The 12,730-nt window shown below is 44.2% G+C and overlaps 1 protein-coding gene across 1 annotated transcript in view; it reads left to right on the top strand.

Moving 5' to 3' along the window:
* The first annotated feature begins 355 nt into the window (after window positions 1-355).
* The window catches only part of LOC136886802 (uncharacterized), a 70,183-nt gene continuing 57,808 nt past the window's right edge, over window positions 356-12,730 (top strand). Inside the window, exon 1 of the mRNA XM_067159608.2 lies at window positions 356-461. The gene's annotated coding sequence lies outside the window, so the exon portion shown is untranslated. The remainder of the gene's footprint in view (window positions 462-12,730) is intronic.

Raw genomic sequence — 12,730 nt, 5'->3', positions numbered from 1 at the left:
GTCCGCTAACAGAAACCAAAGATAATACTGTATATTATTGTTTTCTCTTTGTTCTCTTTGCTTTTGATTTTCCAGACTTCCCATTCTATCCTCTTGGCTTCCCTGGCCCTACATGGCACTCTCCGTCTTATTGTAGCCATGATTCTTCCATCCTATCACATAAATCTCGTCATGTTGATCATAAAAGCATCGACCACGCCACCGTTGCCCACTCAAGAAACTAGTTCAAACAATAGCCTGGATCTCATGCTTCGCATAATCGGGGTAACAAATAGACCAGTCGAGAGAAATGAAAGCGATGGAGGGGGCCAAGACGACTGACCGCAGGAGTTCCGTTAGTCAGTCAGTGGATCTAGCTCGCCGTGAGCAGTGCTGTGCTTGTGTGCTGTGATTGTGTGGACCGAACCGGCTTGTGCGTGCTCAATACATGCTGATTCTTACGATTGCTCGGATACACTAAGGTACAGGCAGCAGCTTTCTTGAATATGTAAAGGCATTGTATTACGCCCACCATGAGAAAAACGTTGTTTCTGTTCATTTTATAAATACACACACATTAACCACATTTTAAAAAAAAATGGAATTACTGACTTGTTAATAGCCGACATTTTACATTTTCATTTTAAGGCAGCCTAGAATGCATGTATTTATTTATAGATGTTAACATTCAGTACGTTAGTTTGGAATGAATTTAGGGAGACAGGGAGTGTTGGCCGTGCGGTTATGGGCGCGCAGCTGTGAGCTTGCATTCGGGAGATAGTGGGTTCGAACCCACTGTCGGCAGCCCTGGAGATGGTTTTCCGTGGTTTGCCATTTTCACACCAGGCAAATGCTGGGACTGTACCTTAATTAAGGCCACCGCCGATTCCTTCTCTGTCCTAGGCCTTTCCCATCCCACCGTCGCCATAAGACCTATCTGTGTCGGTGTGACGTAAAGCAAAGTGTAAAAAAAGGAAAAAATAGGGACAGACGTTTAATAATTGCAGAGTAACTTATTAGAGTTTGTTACGATGCTACTGCACAGCTTTCCCACCCTTCGTCTTTGAACATACGTCCTACTGAACTAAGTGTTAATGGAAGGAAATCACATATTGCTTCTGTCGAGGTTCGGGACCGGTTACCCGTGCATTTATACTGTAAATACTCTTTTGCCGTATGGTAAAATCTTATTTTACAATCTGAAAGCAACTTGCTTTATGGCTAGAAGACAGTTCGCACCAGTAATTCATTTGTTTAAAAATAATGGGCATACTATCACCTCCTTCCCTTGTAACCAGAACTAACAGTTGAATGATGATGCTATTATCACCGCCGTCTCGACCCTATAACAGGATCGAGACGGCGGTGGCTATTATGTTCTTTCAGGTGATAATTGAACGTCGTAAATGACACAGGCAAGTTTTCGTATTATTGTCTAATTCATTTTAAGAATCTGGTTACTCACGGTTTTCTATCAGTACCGTACTCGTGTGTATCTATATGTTTAATATGATCAAAATATCGACAGTGTTAATATGCTTTATTGACTTACGGTAGTACGTCTGTTACACATTTCTTTCTTTCTTTCTTAATCCGTTTACCCTCCATGGTTGGTTTTTCCGTCGGATTCAGCGAGGGATCGCACCTCTACCGCTTCAAGGGCAGTGTCCTGGAGGGTGAGACTTTGGACCGGGGGATACAACTAGGTAGGAGGACCAGTATCTCGCCCAGACGGCCTCGCCTGCTATGATGAACGGGGGTCTTGTGTGGGGAGGGGATGGGAATATTGGAAAGGATAGACAAGGAAGAGGGCATGGCCTTAAGTTAGGTACCATTCCGGCATTTGCCTGGAGGAGAAGTGGGAAACCACGGAAAACCACTTCAAGGATGGCTGAAGTGGGAATCGAACCCACCTCTACTCAGTTGACCTCCTGAGACTGAGTGGACCCCGTTCCAGCCCTCGCACTACTTTTCAAATTCCGTGGAGGGACCGGGTATCGAACCAGGGCCTCCAGGGGTGGTGTTCCCCCCTGAGGGTGGGGAATGTAGAATAACACCCGCGTTATCCCCTGCCTGTCGTAAGAGGGGACTAATAGGGAGACCAGGGGCTCTGAACTTTGGAACGTGGGTTGGCGACTACGAGGCTCTCAGCTGAGTCCTGGCATTGCTTCCATTTACTTGTGCCATCTATTTTATCCGACCTTCCTTGGCCAACTCTTGTTCTTTCCTGACCTCGAATGTATTAGAGCACTCGAGGCCTAGGGAGTCTCATTTTCACGCCCTTCGTGGCCCTTGTCTTCCTTTGGCCGATATCTTCATTTTTCGAAGTGTTGGATCCCTTCCATTTTCTTCTCTCTTAAAAATGAAATGGCGTATGGCTTTTCGTGCCTGGATATCCCGGGACGGGTTCGGCTCGCCAGGTGCAGGTCTTTTGATTTGACTCCCGTAGGCGACCTGCGCGTCGTGATGAGGATGAAATGATGATGAAGACAACATATAGGCCTACACCCAGCTCCTGTGCCAGGGAAATTAACCAGTGATGGTTAAAATTCCCGGCCCCGCCGGGAATCGAACCCGGGACCACTGTGGCCAAAGGCCAGCACGCTAACCATTTAGCCATGGAGCCGGACTTGTGTTATACTGTATAAAGCATGGTTGTACTTCCTTTTAAAACAATAATCACCTCCCCGACCCAATGTCTCACTGCCCTTGAGGCAGTAGAAGTGGGATCCCAATCCTGGAGGAAAAACGGCTTAAGAAAGAAAGAACAATGTAACGATTATTAGAAAGTAATCATCGTCCTGTTATGGCAGATCTTGTCATGTCTTCCACATTTGCCTGTCCTGCGCCAAGTTTTTCATGCCCGAATATTTTGTTCCTTGATTATTGTCCAACATTTGATATCTTTTCCTTCCTATTCCTCGTTTGCCTTTTACCATTCCTTCTTTCAGTAAACAGTCCCTCCTCAAACAATGTCCGATCCAGTTCATTGTCTCCTTCTAATGATTTGCAACATACTTCGTTCTCCTCCAACTCTTCGTAATACATCCTCATTCCTCTCCCGGACTTCCCATTTCACTTATTCTATTCTCCTCCATACCCACATCTCTAGTGCATCCAATCTTCTTTCGTCTTCCTTTCGTAATGACCAACTCTGGGTCACACAGCGCTATGCTCCAAATACAACATTTAGCAAATATTTCCCTATTTAGTGGCCCAGAAAGTAATTTCTTAAACTCTGGATGCAATACATTAATCATGATCAATAAACACGCAATCTCCGAGCTAGACAAAACCCAACGTGCTCAAAATGGCCGGGAATTGAACCCGAGGCCCTAAGACCCGAAGGTCAAGCCAAGGAGCTGTTACAAGCGCAGTGGCTACGGAGGAAATGTCCAGAGGTTCGCTACAGATCTATTCTTACATTATTATATTAGGATGTCTTCAGCAACACATCTGTGTGCAGTAGGAAGATGATGGCAAGTTGAGTTAACATTTCGCAGCGTGGAGAACGAATGAATACGCTTTAATTCTATTAGTGTCGCAAGAAATGCACCGAAATTGATCTCTCTAAAGCATTTTAGAATTGCTGTATTTCTCGTGGTAACTTAGTCTCGATTTCCGCACAGGATTGTCCCATTTCCTAGCCGTAGGACTCGCAGCTTTTAAAGGGTAGTAGCCTATTTGAGGAGCTGCTATAGGCAAAATTGGAACTCACCACTGTGACCTGTGCAGCTGAGGATGGTTTACTTTCTCGTAAAAAATAACCACCACGTCCATTTAACCTGAATAACTTGTTTTTACAGATAGCTCTTGTGGCGACGATGGGACAGGGAATGAGTTTGGAGTGGGAAGAAAGCGTTTGTGGCCTTAATTAAGGTACAACCGCAGCATGTGCCTGGTGTGAAAATGGGAAACTACGTAAAACTATCCTCGAACACGCTTTAAGTTTCTCTAGTAGCAAACACAAAACGCGTCCTCGCCAATTGATGACTGTCCATGAATAAAGGTAGAAAATCTGGCTAGGGTTGTGCAACCATCATCCCGTCGTGCTGAGTGTTGTGAAGTCGCTTGGTACGTGGCTACTCAAACAACACACTCTGACTGAAGTCCTGGTTCCTTCTAGTGGAAGTAGATTTTCGTCAGAATCATTTCGAGCTACAGAAACACATTTTACATCTGGGTTTGAAATATCCTTCGACGGATAGAAAAAATTGAGTAAAAGAACCTCAACTTGTAGAAAACATACAAGATTCGGTCGGGGAACGAAACTCCCTTCGAGTTATGGAAGTTTGACTGTAGTTGGCAATCGTCCAGTGTTCATTTCATCATTCGTGAATGCCAATAGACCATCTGTACATTTTGAAAGGGAAATGTGCTCTGTTTCCACGTCTAGTAATACTGGGGGAGCATACTTAAGTTAAACTACCTCACTGCTTTCTATGTCCCCTGAAAGTTTTCCAGGACAAAGCATCTGCAAATTGAAGGCGATTAACCAACTCTTTTAATCCTGAAAACATTAAAAAAGCAGTGTCTGAACAATGTATTAAAATGTATTAAATTAAATAAAACCTTGTAAAAAAACTCCCTATACCACGAAACTGGAGACAAAATTCACAAACTGACACATGTGCTTAGTTCAACGCCTTTTATTGCGCCGCATCACTTGAGGTGGCACAAAATACCTTATTATCAAGCACTAAATTTAACAAGAACATTTCCTGTCTGCCTCTGTGGTGTAGTGGTTAGCGTGATTGGCTGCCATCCCCGGTGGCTCGGGTTCGATTCCCCGCTCTGCCACGAAAATTGAAAAGTGGTACGAGGACTGGAACTGGGTTCACTCAGCCCCGGGAGGTGAAGTGAGTAGAGGTGGGTTCGATTCCTACCTCAGCCATCCTGGAAGTGGTTTTTCGTGGTTTCCCACTTCTCCTCCAGGCAAATGCAAGGATGATACCTAACTTAAGGCCACGGCCGCTTCCTTCCCTCTTCGTTGTATATCCCTTCCAATATTCCCATCACCCCCCCCCCCCCCCGATAGTATAATACTATAAAACTGCTATAAGGTTTACATTGCATTTTTTACGCATTTGGGTACTAACATGCATAACGCCCTGCTGCGTCTTTTTGCCACCGCTTTTCAGAGCTCCTGAAGGATCTTCACAGCTACCGTAGCGGTTCGAAGGCCCTCAAAGTCCTCACTGTACTTCAGCGCTACAGGCAACCCCTACTTTGTAGACCATCGGATGGAATTAATAATATTCACAAAAAGTATTTATATAAAACAACCTGCAGTGGTCGTATGCCCTCAATTTATGTAACAATTTTAATACCAATATTGAGGATCCATTGGGATAGCAGTTTGGTCAGTACTATAAGCAGATTATAAGCGTTTATTCCATCACAGTGGCTTCATGATTTCAACTATTGTTAGATTGCGCCTCAGATCATTAGAGCGTGATTCGTTGATTGGTCATGAAATTAATGAGTGACGTCACATAATGTGTTTCGTACAGGGATGTTTGAATCAAGGCTCGAAGGACACAGGAGAAGACGAGAGCGCTGATCACTTGTCTGACTCACGCATTCCTAAAGTGGAAATAGCGTGTAAGTCATCAACTTATTGGAACGGGACTCTGCTAAAAGGTCTGAACAATTCGAGCGGGTCTATGTCGACGTCATTGGCTCAAGTTCTGACGTACCACACACATTCTACATGAAGTAAAGAGCAACACTAAGATGTCACCACTAGCTGTTACCCGCGTGGATTTCGTAATTTGATAAAATAATGGTTTTGCATAAAGCATTAAGTGAACATTCCTAAAGTATAAAAACTCATCGAAAAATTGAATTGAATTTACCCCAGTATCTGTACGTAAACCACGTTTGTGGCATACTGGGTCTCGGCCCATAAGTGGCCACGGCTTGTCCGTGGTCCAACAGCTCTGCACTCTGACCGACCAACCTTGCAGAGGAGGGGTGGCTACGGCTCTACCGTGGATCTACGCCTCTGCATTCGGGAGACGGGACAGGGCTGGACTGAGAATGGTTTCCCATTCTCCTGCACTAAGGCGAATGTCGGGACACTTCCTCGGCCGCCAACCCCTCACCTCCGAGCATCTCCTTCACCAAACAAATCTCCCGGCCTGAGAGACGGCGTCACCGTCTAAGAGGCCCGCCTCCCCCTTCAGGGGAGGAATGAAAACATTTTAGCAGTAGTACCAGACTAGTGATGGGGCTGACTCTGGCATACGTCCCTGTGAGAAACACGTCCAAACAAAAAACGAGTTCCTTTATTTTTAAAGGATTTTCGACGTCTGTAACATATTCAGTTTTTGACATATAAGTTGTTGTTGTTTGTTTGTCCAACCCTTGTCCCGCTTCTCTACGAGGTTGCGTATGAGGTGAAATGAATTTGTCGTGGTGGGTTTTTATGACCGGATGCCCTTCCCGACATCAACGTCATCAGAGGAGTCAATGAGATGAAATGAATGACGTGATATGCGATAGTAGGGAGGGAGACGGTGAAATCCGGTGCCGGCACGTAGCCTACTCGTGTCAAATAACACCAAGAGTTCTGCTCAAGCCTTAACGTCCCCATCCGACGGACGATTCGCCATCAACAGTCTCACTCCGTATGAGCACTGCGGAGAGGTTTGGAATTTAATCCAAGCTTTTGGCACGCAGTCTACTTTTTGAGGTATAGGCCTAAGTATCCTCAGAAAAATAATTCAGCCCATTTTTAATTTCTATTAACTGCCCTTTAGTGGATTTTCCGAAAACAAAAGAATACGTTTTCTCTATTTTTAACCCGTCCTGTCGGTGGAAGCGGTAGAATAACACCCACGGTATCCCCTGCCTGTCGTAGGAGGCCACTAAAACGGCCACAAGGGCTCTGAACTTTGAAGCGTGGGTTCGCCACCACAGGCCCCTTAGCTGAGTTCTGGCATTGATTACACTTACTTGTACCAGGCTCGTCACTTTAATCTACCCTCTCTGATGTCCTTTAGTCAAGTCTTGTTCTTTTCCGACCCCGGCGCTATTAGGTTTCAGAGGGCTAGGGAGTTTTTCATTTTCACGCCCTTGTCTTTCTTTGGCGGACATCTTCATTTTTTGAAGTGTCGGATCCCTTCCACTTTTTTTATTAGTATTATTTAAAGGATGGTTGCCTGGTTGTACGTCGTCTTAAAACAATAATCACCACTCCAGCACCATCTGTAGCCCCATCCACCGGCGAGGATAGGAATTGTGCCGGCTGCCGAAGCCTGTCACACTCCTGTGAGGCGATGACTAATGACTGAGAAATGACATACAGTGATATTGGAAAGTGTTGCTGGAATGAAAGATGACAGGGAAAACCGGAGTACCCGGAGAGAAATCCGCTTTGTCTAGCACAAATCTCACATGGACTGACTGGGATTTGAACCACGGAACTGAGCGGTGAGAGGCCGGCGTGCTGCTACCTGAGTCAGGGAGGTTCCTTTCAGTGTAACTTACTGGGAAGAAATTATTCCTAAAAGTGTTCTCTGCTGAAGCGATACCCTTCAAAATTTGCACAGTGTAGACTCGTATAGCATTGCAAATAACTCTCAAACATATTTCGTCTTGAAATATGAAAGAAACCAAAGTATTGTAATGCAATTCGAAACATCAATAGGTCTATGTGTTCAGGACGGCACCGAAAGCAGATATCGTGGCTGCACCTAGAAAAACAGCTATGTTTGACTTTAGAACTCTGACTAGAAAAGTACTGTGCTGCGGGACAGTATTTCTCCCCTCGACATTGTCACATAGCGGTATTTCCAGGAGCGTAAAGGTCGGTGCCATGGAGCGTGTGAACTTAGGGATATAAGTAGGGAGGAGGACCAGTACCTCACCTGCTCTGCTCAACAAGGGCCTTGTGGGGGATAGAGAAGGAAGCGTCACAAAAAAGTTTTCAAAAGATGGTGCAAAGTAAGGCCCGGCTTACGGCATTGGTATTTGGAATCCCCTTCAAAAATAGGAAAACATATTTTTGACCTTGACCATCGCGGCATTTATCTGTAGAAGTGGGAAACTACGGAAAACGCATCGAGAATGGCTGAGATAGGAATCGAACCCCTTTTACTCATTTGACATCCCGTTCCAGTCCTCGTATCACGTTCCAAATTTCGTGGCAGAGTCAGGAATCGAACACGGACGTACTACACCACAGAGGAACGAGGATGTAATACTACAACGTATTCCTTTAACGAAATTGCTGCAGTTGCGGTAATTTGAACAAGGACGTTTTTATATTTTGAAAATATCATAATTTCATAAATGTATTTACCCTATATGGATTTTCTTTTTAAAACAGCCGTGTCCATGTAATTGAAGTCGTAAAATTTCGTCTAAATAGGACTAAATACACATTCGAGTGGGGTGTTCCCGTTGAAGACTGAACACGATGTTGCCTATAGCAGGCTGTCCGCGGTTTCGCTCCGTGAGGCTCAGCGGTGCGTGACGGAGCCAGCCAGCCCTTCGCTCTGGAATGACTCAACTAACTGCTAACTTTCGATTTTAGTCCTCACTCAGCTCTTACTCTGTTACAGCAATTATAATAATACAGTCCGGATGTATAGGCAGTAATGAAATGGCGTATGGCTTTTAGTGCCGGGAGTGTCCGAGGACAAGTTCGGCTCGCCAGATGCAAGCAAAGCAAAGCAAAGCCTCCTCCGTATAGGCCATGAAGGCCCTTGGAGGAGTGGAAGGTAAAGGCGTCCACCATTGTTAACCTCGCCACGTGGTGGGGTCGAGTGGTTAGCTCCACGGCCGAACGCCTTTGCCGCCAGGAATTAACCTGGTACTCATTTTTGGTGTAGGCTGAGTGAACCACAGGGCCATATGCACCTTCGGAAATGGAAACCTCGTTTCTTAAATTTTACGACTTCCTGACGAAGATTCGACCCCACGTCCTTCCGGGCGAACCGAGCATGCCTTTACCGCCTCGGCCAGGCAGCCCCTAACATAAGTTTCAGGGGCTCTAATAGGCCGGGACCTTATCATAGCTGAAGTATTGTTATTACAGCTTAAACATGCGAGATGGCCTCAGCTACTGTGTGCAGATATTTTCATTTGAAGCTACTTAGCAGTCAGTTTAGTCGTTCCGTTTTAATACTCCGGGAGATGTAAAAAAAGAATCTTTGTTACACAATCTATAGCCAAGTTTTAATTAATTTTGTCAAGTAAACACCAAGCCGATATCGAACGAATTGACTTTTTCCGCTCTTCAAAAATCCGACTGCGTCTGCTGAGGTCGGGAGGCCATAACGCTGTGAAGGATGAAGAGCCGTAGAGCGGAAGGGACACTGCAACTCGGCAGGTGTGTACCGTGACCAAGTCACGTGAGAGACCAGTCTGTTGTCAGGGTCACACTGCACTCTGCCGAGAGAAGCAATTATCCGTTCCTTGGGTGACGTTCACAATCGAATAAAATATATTCCAGAACTTTTAGAAGGACCGGAACTTCTTCTCCAAGGTATCTTCTAAAGTCTGTAACTCGAGGAACAAGTTTAGTCTTACCTAAGCAGTTCTCGAATGTTGTTGGGTTGTATTAGGCCGAGTAGGAAGATCAAAAGACATCACTTATACATTGGACGCACACAGGACAATATGAGCCCTTCTGAACTGTTTCCTCGTTTGTCCACACATGACCGGGATTTCATAATTGAGCACAACTTCTGGTAAGGATTCCTCATACGAAGACAGAGAGAGGTTATCTTAACATGGATCAAGAAATGCTGTGTTGGCGGATTATTAAGGCCTGCAAGTATCAATCAATCAATCAATCAATCAATCAATCAATCAATCAATCAATCAATCAATCAATCAATCAATCAATCAATCAATCAATCAATCAATCAATCAATCAATCAATCAATCAATCAATCAATCAATCAATCAATCAATCAATCAATCAATCAATCACCACTCATTTGTGATACATACATACTAGTGAAAAATGGAAGGGTATGTATAGGTTCCAGGAAGAACGTTCCATGAATCATTAATGAGGAAGGGGAGTGTGTATGCGAGGACTTAGTCAGCAGTATGTTAAGATAGTTAGATATAAGGATAGAAGAGGCAAAGTACTATGATGACAAAGATATTTACGAAAAGATGCAACAGTTAAAACTAGAAAAGTGGGCTCACTCTGCAAGACGTATGTTTGTGTTTTACCGTGTGTAGTCTTCCACTCCTGTAAATAAACATGCTAAGCCATAACGAGCCGACCAAACATTTCAAGACATTTTTTCTCATCTTCATATGAGGAACCAATATGTAAAGATGTTTCGTTACAGCCTATATTTTAGCTTCCATTGAAATGATACACAAGTATTACAACAGGTAATGTATGTGTTCGTGTTCTCTAAATCCCACTTCAGGTATCATGTAACTTTAAAAAAGGACTGTCGGTATTTAGCCACACACTTCCAGGGACTTCCTTACCATTCAGTCTAAGTGGTGGTGGTGGTGATTATTGTTTTAAGAGGAAGTACAACTAGGCAACCATCCTCTATATAACACTGATCAGAGGGAAAAATGGAAGGGATCCAACAATTCGAAAAATGAAGATATCGGCCAAAGGAAGACAAGGGCCACGAAGGGCGTGAAAATGAAAGACTCCCTAGCCCTCGCAAACCTAATAGCGTCGGGGTCGGAAAAGAACAAGAGTTGACCAAGGGAGGTCGGATAGGATAGATGAAAGTGAGGAGGCTGGCACAAGTAAGTGGAAGCAATGCCAGGACTCAGCTCAGGGCCCCGTGGTCGCCAACCCACGCTCCAAAGTTCAGAGCCCCTGGGGCCCCTTTTAGTCGCCTCTTACGACAGGCAGAGGATACCGTGGGTGTTATTCTACCGCCCCCACCCACAGGGGGACATTCAGTCTAACATCACCCTTGCTTTACGTCCCACCGACACGGATAGCTCTTATTGTGTCGATGGACTTGGGCTGAGAAGGGAGCGAATGTGGCTTAATTCTCGTACAACCCCAACATTTGCTTGGTTACGAAATGGGAAACCTCGGAAAAAGCATATTCATGGCTGCCGATTGTGGAGTTTAAAACCCACCATCTCCCGAATGCAAGCTCACAGCTACGTATCCCGTTTCATTGGTTATAATTTCACTCTGATGAATAGTAAGTTACTGCGGTAGGTCAACTGAAACGTCGTTGCACACCTCACCTTGTATCGTAGCAGGCTATTATTATTATTGTTACGGAGTATAGTGGGTGTGCAGAGGTGAAAGAAGGTGCGGGGGTGAACAGGTCTCAAAATACGGAATTAAAGTTAAGATAAAATTTAACAAGGTTATATTTTCTTTTCAAGATTAAGAAATAACAAATAGAACAGGTACTCAGTAGCCGAAACACAATTCGAAAATGTACAATTACAGTGATTACAGGATTTGGGCTCCGAGAGACAGACACACAATACTTGAGCTATAAGCCCAACCTTACGATATACAGAATTCAACAAAGGGGCAGAAGACCCCAATCATGCCTAGGAGCACTTGCTCCTCTTTACACGGTAAAGCCTCCTCGAGGCATACAAAACTCAATTTTCAAGAAAGAGCAACTCGCTCTCAAAATTTAAGCCTATCAAAGGCCACACCAAACTCCACTTTCAAGTTGTCCTCCAAGGACATGAAAACAGGGGTAAAATACCCAACCTACTGAGGCCTATTAAGTAAAGAAACAGGTAAATTACATGGCCTCTAAAATACCAACTTGAGAGGAGGCGTTCTTGCCGTCCTAACACACTTTATATAAAACCTACTTGGCACTAGGCCGTTACTGCAAGGGCTAATCCCATACTAAAGAGGTGACTTTTAGAAGGAAACAATTTACATTACGGTAAGGAAGAAACGGTTGTGAAAATAAGTTCACCTCAATGCAATATGAGTGGGAGCTCGAGAGGGTTAAGCACTCTCTATCCCAATATGTAGTTTAAAAGATAGAATTGATACTAAGTGTCTTTACATTTTAGGAAAAAATTACATGGTGGAAAGGCTTCGGACCTGCCCCGAGAGTTAAACTGCTGAGCTGACAAGAAAGAAGTTATTAAACGGCCATTACCTGATGGCTGAACTGCTGCCCGAAGAAAGAGGCGCTTCCCGCCCCCTGCTACGTACTTTACACACTGATAGATGTTACTGAAGTGGCGCAGAGACCCTAAAATCAGCAGTTTATAAACCCTCGCGGAAAGTTCGAGACGTTTCAGGAATGAGAGCACCCTCCCACAAGAATTTTATTGGCTAGGGTTAAGCAACATATCCAAGTTGAAGAAGATACACCTGATTGGTCATAAATTAATTAAAGAAATTCGGGATTGGCTAAATTCAAACCTGGCGGAACGAAAGGATTAACATTGCCAACACAAACAATGACTGAAGGAAATTTAACAAAGACCAAACTTATACATACTAAATTTCTTCAAAAAAAAGTTCCTTCACTTCGCACTAGGGTGCACAATAGTAGTTCTTAAGTAGTGCCATCTAGAAGAGAATGTTCACACTTCTTGCTACAGAGAAAACAAAAATGAATCGGAACTGACACAGTTCAGAACTTCAAAATTTTACAAGTAGTGACATCTTCTGAGAAACTTGAAAATTAACACAGTAGATAAAGTTCAGACTTCCTCCAGTAGAGGAGTTTCAACTGGCGCAAAGTTTGAATTAGAGGCGTGGGGGTGTACCACCCGGTACAATTATTATTATTATTATTATTATTAT

This window comes from Anabrus simplex, chromosome X, assembly GCF_040414725.1.
Source record: "Anabrus simplex isolate iqAnaSimp1 chromosome X, ASM4041472v1, whole genome shotgun sequence".
NCBI lineage: Eukaryota > Metazoa > Arthropoda > Insecta > Orthoptera > Tettigoniidae > Anabrus > Anabrus simplex.
The sequence above is the reverse complement of the archived record's forward strand: the minus strand, read 5'-3'. Positions and strand labels throughout refer to the sequence as shown.